At 47.7% G+C, this 12230-nt stretch overlaps 1 long non-coding RNA gene across 1 annotated transcript; it reads right to left on the bottom strand.

The window, feature by feature from the left end:
* Window positions 1-6258: 6258 nt before the first annotated feature.
* On the bottom strand, window positions 6259-10026 carry LOC122459853. The gene is made up of 3 exons (XR_006280806.1): window positions 7995-10026; window positions 7396-7480; window positions 6259-6513 (listed from the first exon to the last, which is right to left on the bottom strand). It is a non-coding gene; the product is annotated as an uncharacterized LOC122459853 (long non-coding RNA).
* Between the last annotated feature and the right edge of the window lie 2204 nt (window positions 10027-12230).

Below are 12230 nucleotides of genomic sequence, written 5' to 3'. Positions count from 1 at the left end.
ATTCACAAGCCAGGCAGGGAGAAAAAAAGACATAATCTGTGGCAAAGGGGAGATTTATTTATTTTTTTAAGGTCTGATGACAGTACCAGAAGAGATTTTTTTTTTAAGTGCTGAACATTGCTCAAAATAATGAAGAGATGATATCTAATTAGTTCCAGCAGGATCTGAATCACAGTCTTTCTGAAGTAAAACAAAAATTAAGCATGAAGAAGATGAAGCAAAGATCAGAACATTCCAAGAAATAAAACACAAAGGAATGAGGGCAGTTACTTTGAAAGAACTGATCAAACTCGATATGCAGTGCTCACTTCCCCCTATCATATTTACTTCCAACCCTTCACTCTGAAGTGCAGACCTGCTAAAAATCAGCAATAGAGGAGTTTCCCCACTTTGATTGTGTCCCATTACCATCACTGGAGAAGATTCGCTAATGGAGTTGAGGTCTATTCATTCCAGTTCTTAATTGTTTCCCCCCAGCCCAGAACTTAATGAGACTATTCCCTATGTAACATCATAGTAAAGTGCATAAACTGTAGAAAACAAAACAAACCCCTTAACAAGGGCTAACTGTAACTCTATGAATGAAAGCTGCTGCTGTTGAAAAGGGGGAGCATGAGGACACTACACCCAAGTAAATGACCGGTCTTTCTCTTGTGCATGACAGGGTGGAGGCACATTTGGCTCATAGATTCCAAAGCCAGAAGGGACCACTGAGATCATCTAGCCTGACCTGTATAACACAGGCCATAGAACTTCCCCAAAACAATTCTTAAAGCAGATCTCCTGGAAAAACCATCCAATCTTGATTTTACAATTGCCTGTGATAGAGAATCCACCACAACCCTTGGTAAATTGTTCAAGTGGTTAATTAGTCTAAAATTTACATCTTATTTCCAATCTGAATGTGTCTAGTTTTGACTTGCCACCATTGGAGTGTTCTATACCTTTCTCTGCTAGACAGAAAAGCCCATTATCCCATATTTGTTTCCCATGTAGGTACTTACAGACTAATCAAGTTACCCCTTCACTGCCTCTTTGTTAAGGTAAATAGATTGAGCTCCTTGAGTCTATCACTAGAAAACTGGTTTTCTAATCCTTTAACCAGTCTCATAGCTCTTCTCTGAACGCTGTCCAATTTATCAACATCCTTCTTGAATTGTTGACACCAGAACTGGACACAGTATTCCAGCAGCAGCCACACCAATGCCAAATACAGAGGTAAAATGACCTCTCTACTATTACTTGAGAATCCCCTGTTTATGCATACCATGATTGCAAGAACCCTTTCAGTCACAGAGTCACGCTGGAAGTTCATGTTCAGCTGATTATTCACCATGATCCCCAAAATCTTTTTCAGAGTCTCTGCTTCTCAAGATACAGTCCCCCACCACGTAAGTGTTGTCTACATTCTTTGTTCCTACATGTACACTTAGCCATATTAAAACACATATTGTTTGCTTGTGCCCAGTTTACCAAGTGATCCAGATGGCTCTGTATCAATTGCCTGTCCTCTTTGTTATTTAGCACTCCTCCAATTTGTTTGTCATCTGCAAACTTTCATCAGTGATGATTCTATGTTTTCTGCCAGGTCATTGATAAAATTGTTAAATGGCATCAGGCCAAAAACCAATCCCTTTGGGGCCCCACTAGAAACAAACCTGATCAGTGATAATATATTTGTAAACAGGGAATTACGAGACCTATCAGTTAGCCAGATTTTTGTCCATTATTGTGTGCCCATGACGTGGTGCACTCACCTCTCAGCTGGGCACTCACCTCTCACCTCTGAGCACCTTGTATCAGCTGGGTATGATCCTGTCCTCTCTCTGGTGTCCACTGTAGTTTGTTACCCTCATCAGGCGGGTCTTCAGTGGCTAAGTTCTCCAGTTAAGTCACACATCATCTAAATGGATGACCCCCTTCCAGGATAACAAAGGTCCAAAAAAGGACTATTGCTTGTGCCCTTGTTGGTATCTGCAGCCCTGTCTCTGGGCTCAGTTCTCAGCCCCTTCTGCGCTAGCTTTAAGTCCATCTCTGCCCTGTTATAGAGCAGTGCCACCAGGGCTTTCTCCCTGGAGACTCTTTGTCCTCAGTGGTTCTCTGGTGTCCTAGCATTCCAGCCAGCTCCCTCCTTAAATTCAGTCCCCTTCCCTCTGACTGTTCCCTGTTTGAGCAGGGTCTCACCCAAGCAACCTTGTCTGAAGAGACTCTATCCTGTGCCTGAGCAACATCTCTCCCATACGTCCTTGCCTTGAGAGTTCCTCTCTCCTATTCCTACTGGTCCCACCCATGAATTGACCTGTGTGACGAAGTGGGATTGTTCTTAATGTTTCCTCTGAATACTGTAGGGGTGCCTCAGTTTCCCCTATGCATTTCTTAAGTCTCGAGGTGGTGGGATAAGGGGGTGTAATTGTTGCAGAGCAAAGGGCCAGTGTACATAAATGGCCGACACTCTGTCTCCTGGCAACTGAGGGCCTGGGCCCTTCCCCCCCTGCAAGGTGATAAAGGGTTGGAGAACAAAGGAATCAGGTGACCTCCTGGCCCGGGAAAGGGACAAAGCTGAGAGGAGGAGAGGGTGGAGGAGTCAGTTTGGGCTGGCTTGGGATGTGGCGTGAAGTGCAGACGTGGTTGTCTGGCTCACTGCCCCCCAAAATGGACCCGGTTGAGGGGTCCTGTTCTCTGTACCTACAAGCTCTGTTTTAGACCATGTTCCTGTCATCTAATAAACCTCTGTTTTACTGGCTGGCTGAGAGTCATGTCTGACTGCAAAGTTGGGGTGCAGGACCCTCTGGCTTCCCCAGGACCCCGCCTGGGTGGACTCGCTGTGGGAAGCGCACGGAGGGGCAGAGGATGCTGAATGCTCAGAGGTCAGACCCAGGAAGGTGGAAGCTGTGAGCTTTTTGCCCTGAAGACAGTCTGCTCACAGAGAGGAGACTTCACCAGAGTCCTGACTGGCTTCGTAGGGAGCAGTTCCAGAGCATCGCCCGGGGACTCCGTGACAACCTGCTCAGGCCCTGCAACTCCTTTTAACTAAGCCTGCTGCACTCTGACTGGCTGCTTCCCTGCCCCACCTTCACTGCTGTTTCCCTGGGGCAGGGTGTGATAGGACCTCCAGCAGGGGTCCACAAAGGCCTGATACACCCCATGTTAATGCCATGTTAATTTTATATCATTCTAGTTTTTTTAATCAAAATGTGAGGTACAAAGTCAAACAATTTACAGAAGCCTAAGTCTTTTACATCAACACTGTTACATTTATCAACCAAACTTGTAATCGTTAAACAAGAAAATCACATTAATTTGATAGGATCTATTTTGCATAAACAGATGTTGATTGACATTAATATTACCCTCCTTTAATTCTTTATTAATTGAGTCCCGTATCAGCCACTCCATTATTTTGCCAGGGATTGATGTCAGACTGACAGGCCTATAATTACCTGGGTCATCCCATTTACCCCTTTTAAATATTGGTACACCATAAGCTTTCTTCCAGTCTTCTGGACCTTCCTCAGTGTTCCAAGATTTATTGAAAATCAGCATTAATGGTCCAGTAAGCTCCTCAGCCAGATTTTTGAAAACTCTTGCATGGAAGCTTTCTAGGCCTTCTGGTTAAAAATGTCTGTCTACCTTTAGTAGCTGCTGTTTAACATCCTCCTGAAATACTAGTGGAATAGAAACAGTGTTATCATCCTTTCATGAAACTACATCATTAGTTTTTTTTTCCCAAATACAGAACAGAAATATTTATTGGACACTTCTGCCTTTTCTGCATTATTGATAATTCTATCATTCCCATCTAGTAATGGATCAATACCTTAGTTAAGAAGTTTTTTGTTCCTAATATACTTTAAAAACTCCTTATTGTCCTTAACTCTGCTGGCCATAGATTTCTCCTTGTATCCCTTTGCATCTCTTATCAGTTTTCTACAGTTTTTCTTTGAGTGCTTGCTCATGTCCATTCAACTTAGGTGTGTGTGCTCGCCAGTGCCAGAAGTTTTTCCCTCAGCAGTATCTGTAGTGGACCAGCTCCAGTGTCCCCTGGAGTGGCACACAGTTGCCGCGGTATATAGGGCACCGCTGGTTCCCCACACCCTCAGTTCCTGCTTGATGGTGCTGGAACTGTTGCTTCTTCAGCTAGTGTTGTTGCTGCTCGTTCATATGAACTAGTTATCTCTTGTATTATAGTATATATAGTTTTCTGTTAGTGTTTATAAATCCCTTAGCTATAGTTAGAGACTTGGTTCATCTCAAACGTGACTTTGCTTCGGGACGGGGCATGCCCTGGTCCCCAGGCTTTAAGCCCTGTGATTGCTGCAAGAGGCCCATGCCCGTTAGTGATCCACACAACAGGTGTCTGCATTGCTTGGGCGAAGGACTCGTTAGTGAGAAGTGCAAAATTTGCAAGTCCTTCAAGCCAAGGACTAAGAAAGAGTGTGATATTCATTTAAGAGCGCTCCTTATGGATTCGGCCCTCACCCCGGCACCAGATTAATGCTCCAACTTGGCCCCAAGTACCATGACCTCTGTACTCAGAGCCCCACCAGGACCGTCCACTTGCCGGCATCGGTCCCCATCCATGGCTCCAACCAAGAAGCCCAAGAAGGCAGTGCGAGGCCAGTCTCCAACCTCCTGTAAGGGAAAGGATAAGACTGGGTGTGAGCAAGGTCCCATGCCGGGCAACTCTTCACCCACGTCGGGATCTTGGGCCCAAGCTCCCTTGGAGCGATGTAACCCAACCCACTCCCCTCAGCTACCCTGGATAGCGGCAGAGGCCTCTGTCAGCTCCTGGTGCCAGCCACGCCAGAGGCTCTGCAGGCAGCACAGGAGATCATGTCCCTCCTGGTGCTGCCAACACCAGCTCCTGCAGTTCTGCAGTCACAGGGTAAACCCACGTTCGGACTGCTTCGGTCCCCATCTCAGCAGCACTGTTCCCCATTGCAGGGAATGTCCCACCAGCGCTCGCCCTCCCATAGCCACCACGCATCTGACTGTGAAAGGCAGACAAGGCGCAGCCCCATTCAGTCCCCGGACCTTGGGCACAGGCAGAGAGGCTCGAGGCGCAGTTCACCAGCCACTGGGCGCAGACCTTTGGAGGCACGTGCCCCCCCTGCAGGAATACCAGTCCCGGCACCTGGTATTTCCAAGATCTCAGTACCACTCCAGGGACCTGTCAAGGGATCAACGTCACCATTCCTCGGACCGTCGCTGATCCCCTATGTCAGCATCACCGCTTGAAGGTGCTTCCCTGCACTGGGCCTATTCTGACTCCAATCATGCTCCTCATCCTGATACCATTCATCAAGCACGAGACGTAGATCATCGGCTCCAAGCCATCACAGATCCGTCGAGCACCACTGGTCCCTAAAACCCCACTCCAGATCGGACTCCAGGTGGAGTGATGAGCACCGGTTGTGAAAGAGTCACCGTTCTGCTCTGTCCTAATCATCTGGGAGCGACCGCTCAGGATCCAGCCCTGGTTCGGAGCGAGGTTCCCTGACAGCAGGACAAGCTCCAATACCGGCAGTACCGGCTACATTGTCAGCACTAAAACCAGCCTCAGGCCCAGTGGCTGGCGCCGTGGTACCCATGGAACCTGTGGAGGTTCACCCAGCCCTCACAGGCTGCCCGCGCAGTGTCCGGAGCCTCAGAGAGACCAGCTGCCTCTCTCTCCCGCCCTCCTACATTACACAAAGCCTTGGGCGCAAGGACCCCGCAGGTCCAAGAGGGAGCACTGGGCCACCTATGTTTGTGGAGGACTCTACGGCTCCGGCATCTTCCTCCTCGTCATCAAACGAGGCTATAATGGGGTTCCCTCCCCTGGTTCCTCTGAATGATGCTAAAGCACACCAAGAACTACTGAAGTGTGTCACTGCCAACCTGGGGGTGGGTCTTCAGGCAGAGGAGCTAGAGGAGCCTTCAGACTCTCTCTTCAATGTCCTCTGCTGCACAGCACCGTCCAGGGTTGCTCTGCCACTTCATGAAGGGGTCTCAAAGATTACTAATGCCCTGTGGCAAACTCCCTCCTCCCTGCCACCCATTTCCAAGAGGGCTGAGCGCAAGTACTCTGTGCCATCCAAAGGCCACCCATCCTGCTCACAACTCCCTAGTGGTAGAAGCGGTTAACCACAGGGAGTGACAAGGTCAACCCAGAGCTACCCCTAGAAACAAAGACTCCAAGAGACTAAACTTGTTTGGGCATAAGGTTTATTCGTCCTCTAGTTTCCAGGTGACCGTGGCAACCATCAAGCCCTCCTGGGACGCTATGATTTTAACATGGCAAGCCATAGCCAAGTTTGAGGGGTCTCTTCCTGAGGCCTCTAGGAAAGAGTGCTGGGCTATTATGGAGGGAGGAGGGCACGGCTGCAGCCAGGGTGACGCTCCAAGCGGCGTCAGATGTAGCAGACACTGCTGCCCGAACCATGGCCTCAGCTGTCGCCATTTGCCGGGCTTCCTGGCTGCTCCTCTCTGGCTTCTCCACGGAGGCTCAATAGTCGATGCAAGATGTCCCTTCTGTTTGAGGAACAGACGGACAATAATCTCCATGGCCTAAAGGACTCCTGCCCGACCCTTAGAACGCTGGGCCTGTATGTTCCCAGCCCTGCCCGCAAGCAGTTTAAGCCGCAGCAGCCTCAAGGCCAGGGAAGCCACCCTTGCCAGGAGCCTCCCCATAAGAAATCCAGAGGCTACAAGAGGCATCCTAGCCAACAACCTTCGCAGGCCCTTCAGTCAAGCTCGACCAGCAATAAGCAGGCAGGCAAGTGCTCATTTTGAGGGTACGCCCAAGGGTGACCTTCCGGACTGTTCCCAGGATCCTCCCTCCCCTATTTTTGCCAACCGCCTTTCTTCTTTCCTCCCTGAGTGGGTATCTATAACATTGGATCAGTGGGTCCTCAGTACGGTGGGATTGGGTTACACCCTTCAGTTACTTTCTACCCCTCCTTCCCACCCATTCTCCACATCTCTCTTCAGGGACCCTTCTCACAAGAGTCTCCTCACACAGAAGGTAGAGGGGTTACTGCATCTAGGTGTGGTGAAAATCATTCCTCCAGAGTACAGGAAAAAGGGGTTCTATTCCCACTACTTTTTAATCCCAAAGGCCAAGGGCAGTCTGCGACCTATCCTGGACCTGCGAGACCTGAACCGCTTCCTAACGAAGCTGAAGTTCTGCATGGTGCCCCTGGCCTCCATCATCCCCTTCCTGGATGCGGGAAACTGGTCCACCACCCTCAATCAGAAAGATGTGTACTTTCACATCGTCATCGTCGAGGGACATAGACGCTTCCTCTGCTTTATGGTAGGTCCCAACCACTATCAGTTTGCAGTCCTCCTGTTTGGCCTAGCGACAGCACCGGAGGTATTTACCAAGTGCATGTTGGTGGTGGCTGTATTTACCAAGTGCATGTCAGATGTCAAGGGCAGCTCCAGGTCCCAGGTCCAAAGGCATGTCTCGATGCTGTTAGCCTACCATTGCCTCAGTCTGTTGATAAACCACAAAAAAATCCATGTTAGTTCTGGTACAGAGGATAGAGTTCATCAGAGTGGTATTCAACTCTGTCTATCACTGGAGAGATTCAGGGCACCGACAGACCTCATCGCAGAAGTCTCCGCATTTCCCCTGACCATGGCCAGGGTTTGCTTGCACCTACTAGGTCACATGGCAATGCCAGGCTCTGGATCCAGCCCCTGTAGCTATGGTTGGCGACTATCTACTCCCAGTCCAGGGACCATCTGGAAAAAGTCATTACCATCCCTGCAACTATACTTACCTCGCTGCAATGGTGGACCGACCCCGAGAAAGTCCTGAAGGAGTCCCCTTCGACAGCAGTCCTCACTCAGTTGAGTTGGTTTTGGACACCTCAGACCTCAGCTAGGGGACACACCTCGGCACCCTCCAGACCCAAGGTATGTGGTCCCCAGAGGAAATGACACTACAGATAAATGTCAAAGAGCTCAGGGCGGTGCGCAAAGCATGCGCGGTCTTCCTACCTTACCTGTCGGGTAAAGTGGTCAGTCCTGATGGGCAACACAGCCTCAATGTTCTGCATCAACAGACAAGAGGGAGCGTGATCCTCTGCCCTCTGCCAAGAGGCAATCTGTCCTTGGGACTTCTGCATTGACCATGGAATCCACCTAGAAGCATGTCACCTTCTGGTGCCAAGAACACACTAGCAGATCACCTAAGCAGGGACTTCTCTCTCACCACGAGTGGGTGCTCCACCCGGAGGTAGCTGGCATGATCTTCCAGAGGTGGAAAACACCCCAAGTGGATTTGTTCACCACCAGGCAGAACAGGAGGTGCCACAGGTTTTGCTCCAGAGGGGGTCTGGACAAGGGCTCCCTCTCTGACGCCTTCCTCCTGCCGTAGGGGAAAGTCTGATATATGCGTTCCCTTCAATTCCGCTCATCAGCAAAGTCCTAGCGAAAATCAAAAGAGACAAGGCTCAGGTTATCATGATCGCCCCAGCATGGCCTCACCAGCACCAGTTTGGGATGCTGTTGAGCCTGTCAACAATCCTTCTGTGGCCTCTGCTGAACCGACCGGACCTGCTGTCACAGGATCAATGTCAACTATTGCACCCCAACCTTGCATCCCTCCACCTCATGGCATGGATGTTGTGTGGCTGAACCCTGAGGAATGGGCCTGTTTGGAAGAGGTCCAGAAGGTCCTCCTCGAGAGTAGAAAGCCCTCGACTAGACAGACTTATCTGGCAAAGTGAATGAGGTTCTCCCACTGGGCAGCCAAATGGGGCATCTCCCCTTCGCATTCTTCGGGGCACTCTATCTCAGACTACCTGCTGCAGTTGAGGAACCAGGGCCTGGCACACTCCTCTATCAGGGTACATCTAGTGGCTATTTCTGCCTTTCATCCACCCATCTAGGGGCAGATGGTGTTCTCCCAAGACATGACAGTCAGGTTCCTCAGAGGTCTCAAGAGACTTTTTCCTCAAGTTTAGTCCCCGGTCCCTCAGTAGGATCTCAGCTTGGTTCTGTCTAGGCTCACAGGCCCGCCCTTTGAGCCTTTGGCCTCATACTCTCTGTTTCACCTATCGTGGAAGGTAGCTTTCCTGGTGGCAATGACATCAGTGAGGCAAGTCTCCGAGCTGTGAGCCCTGATCTCCCGCCATACATGGTCTTCTGTAAGGACAAGGTCCAGCTCTAGCCCCACCCAGCTTCCTTCCCAAGGTGGTGTCTACTTTCCACATGAGCCAGTACATCTTCCTTCCGGTCTTCTGCCCTAAGCCCCATGAGACTGGTGAAGAGAGGTGCTTTCATGCTTTGGACGCAAGAAGGGCCCTGGTTTTCTACCTAGATTGGACAAAGCCGTTCCAGAGGTCAGCTCAGCTTTTCATCTCTACAGTTGATAGGATGAAGGGCCTCCCGGTGTCCACGCAGAGGATTTCTAACTGTCCGAATGCAGCAGATTTTCTCTTGCATTCGGATCTGCTATGAATTGGCGGGAGTCCCTCTGCCACCAATCATCAGAGCCCACTCTACCAGAGCACAGGCATCTTCGGCAGCTTTCCTGGCACACTTCCTGATCCAGGACATATGTCGAGCCGCAACATGATCCTCGGTACACACATTCACAGCCCACCATGCCATCACTTAGCAGGCCAGGGATGATGCTGAGTTCGGCAGAGCGGTGTTTCAATCTACACATCTGTGAACTCCTACTCACCTTCCAGGGGTACTGCTTGGGAGTCACCTAAGTTGAATGGACATGAGTAAGCACTCGAAAAAGACCAATAACTGGTCCTCAACTTTGAGATGTGTTGCTCATGTCCATTCCACAACCTGCCCTCCTTCCCCACTATGGGAATTTCTGGCAAGAAGGAATTGTGGGTGGGGGGAACGGGTGGTGCCCTATTTACTGTGGCATATGTGCACCCCTCCAGGGGATGCCGGAGCCGGTCCCCTACAGATACTGCTGAGGGAAAAACTTCCGGCATCAGTGCATGTGGCGAGCACACACACCTAAGTTGAATGGACATGAACAACACATCTTGAAGAACACCAGTTACGGAAAGGTAACTGTCTTTCCCTAGCTTCTGATTTGTTGTCATTACTATCAGCTTTCCCTTTATTCCATTTGTTTTATAGATAGATAGATCTAGATATCATAGCTGTTTTCACTTCACTTTTAAACCAGGTCATTTTTTTAAAATCAATACAGCCTTCTTCCTCGATTGTGGCTTTTGGGACATTTGGTAAAGTATTCTTTATCATTCACATTTTTCTAATTAAATTCTTTCTCCCAGCAGAGTTGGCTCATAATTGTTTTCAGCTTTTTGAAGTTAGGCCTTTTAAAGCAGAGAGAGAGTGTGTGTGTTTGTGTGTGAGAGACCATCACTAGTCTGGACTTTATTCTGTTTGCACATCATAAATGTGATAGTCATGATCATTTGTACCGAAGCTACCATTAATTTTTAGTTCTGTGATCTGTCAAGATTAGGTCAACAAAAGGAATCTAACTATGGGGCTAAACTCAAGCACCCAAGAGTGGGGCACTGTGTAATTCAACAAGAATTTTTAAACATTTGTGGAGACATCCCAATCCCATTTTTGAGCATGTAACTTCACAACCCTACTCATGGTGCTTCTGATCACTTTGGACACTTCATCAACAGCTCAGATGCAAAGGGTGGCATAGGAAGCATTAGCACTCAGGAATTGGTTGGTTACATTGAATAGAGCTGGGCAAAAAATTTTGGACAACACTTTTTTTTACCAAACCATTCAGGTTGACTGAAACATACTGTCAAGTATCAGAGGGGTAGCCGTGTTAGTCTGGATCTGTAAAAGCGGCAAAGAGTCCGGTGGCACCTTAGACCAACAGACGTATTGGAGCATAAGCTTTCGTGGGTCCGACGAAGTGGGTATTCACCCACGAAAGCTTATGCTCCAATACGTCTGTTAGTCTATAGGGTGCCACAGGACTCTTTGCTGCTGAAACATACTGGGAATTCATGTTGAACTAACTGAATTGTATTGGTCAAAAACAAAAAAATTTGAAAAAATTTAAATATTTTGATTTTCAGTTGGAAATTACTATTCCTTTCAAAATTTACTTTGTCTAATTTTTGTTTTTATTTTAAAAGAGTAAAAAAAGTCAAACAAAATGAAACATTTAATTTCAGTTTGAATGAAATGTCTCATTCACCTAAAACATTTTTCCCAACTTTTTCAGTTTGCTGAAAAATTTAAAAAATTCCATTTCAGGTCAACCCAAAACATTTTTTTTTCATTTTTTCAGTTCATCCAGTGAACTGGAAAACCTGCTATTTGCACAACTCTAATGAGAGCTGGTCCTAGCAATTTTCATGAGATCACATGTGGCTTCTTCCCCTTAATGACTAAAGAATTGCAGCTCAGACCAACAGCAATAGAGACAAATGTTATTTTTTAAATTTGAAGATGAAAAAGTGAAAGGAGAAGGAAGGAGACTCGTGGGAAGGAGACTGAGCGGGCGGCACCTCCTGTCAAGAAGAGGGGACTGAAGAAATACATGCACACACCCCTTCATTGCGCTTCCTTAAGAATATGTCATATGTGTTCTGAGATAACTGCCTCATTGCGTTCTTTTCTTGCTATTTTCTTGTGCTGTAACTGATACCCTGCTGCCTCTCCATTCTCCCACTGGTGTCCTTACCCACAGTTGGGCACATGTGAAAGGGGAATTTTCACATGCCAGGATGAAAAAAGTAAATTTCAGACACTGGGAAATGAAGTCCTGGGACAGAAAGATACTAGATCTTCTCAGTTTCTGTTTGATATTGGTGTTTTGAAAAGAATTCTTAACACACAGAAATAATATTAGCCTGCATATTATATATGCATTTACAATGTGATATGGATTTTGAGCTGTATACACAGAGGTATAACAGAGTAAGGTGGTAATAGTCATCCTCATCACAAGCCAGGTAACAGCACACATGAAATAATGTGCTCAAGTATGGGCACCTCAGTACCAGAATGATACAGACAATTTGGAGGAGAGCAACAAAAAGGTATGGATGGATTGACGAGGAGGAAATCAAATAACTACATAAGTTATAGTTTAGCCCAATGACATCTAAGGAGTGAGAAAGAGGAATTGTATCGGCTGGTATAACGAGGTCTGAGCAGAAGTAATGGAATTAAATTAAGGGAAAAATAGGCTTATGTGAAGAAAAAATTCCTGATGGTGAAATCTCTTTTGATTATTGAGTAATCTCCTATAGAAAGCA

This window comes from Dermochelys coriacea, chromosome 4, assembly GCF_009764565.3.
Source record: "Dermochelys coriacea isolate rDerCor1 chromosome 4, rDerCor1.pri.v4, whole genome shotgun sequence".
In the NCBI taxonomy this organism is placed as follows: Eukaryota; Metazoa; Chordata; order Testudines; family Dermochelyidae; genus Dermochelys; species Dermochelys coriacea.
This window is presented reverse-complemented; position numbering and strand designations above follow the sequence as displayed.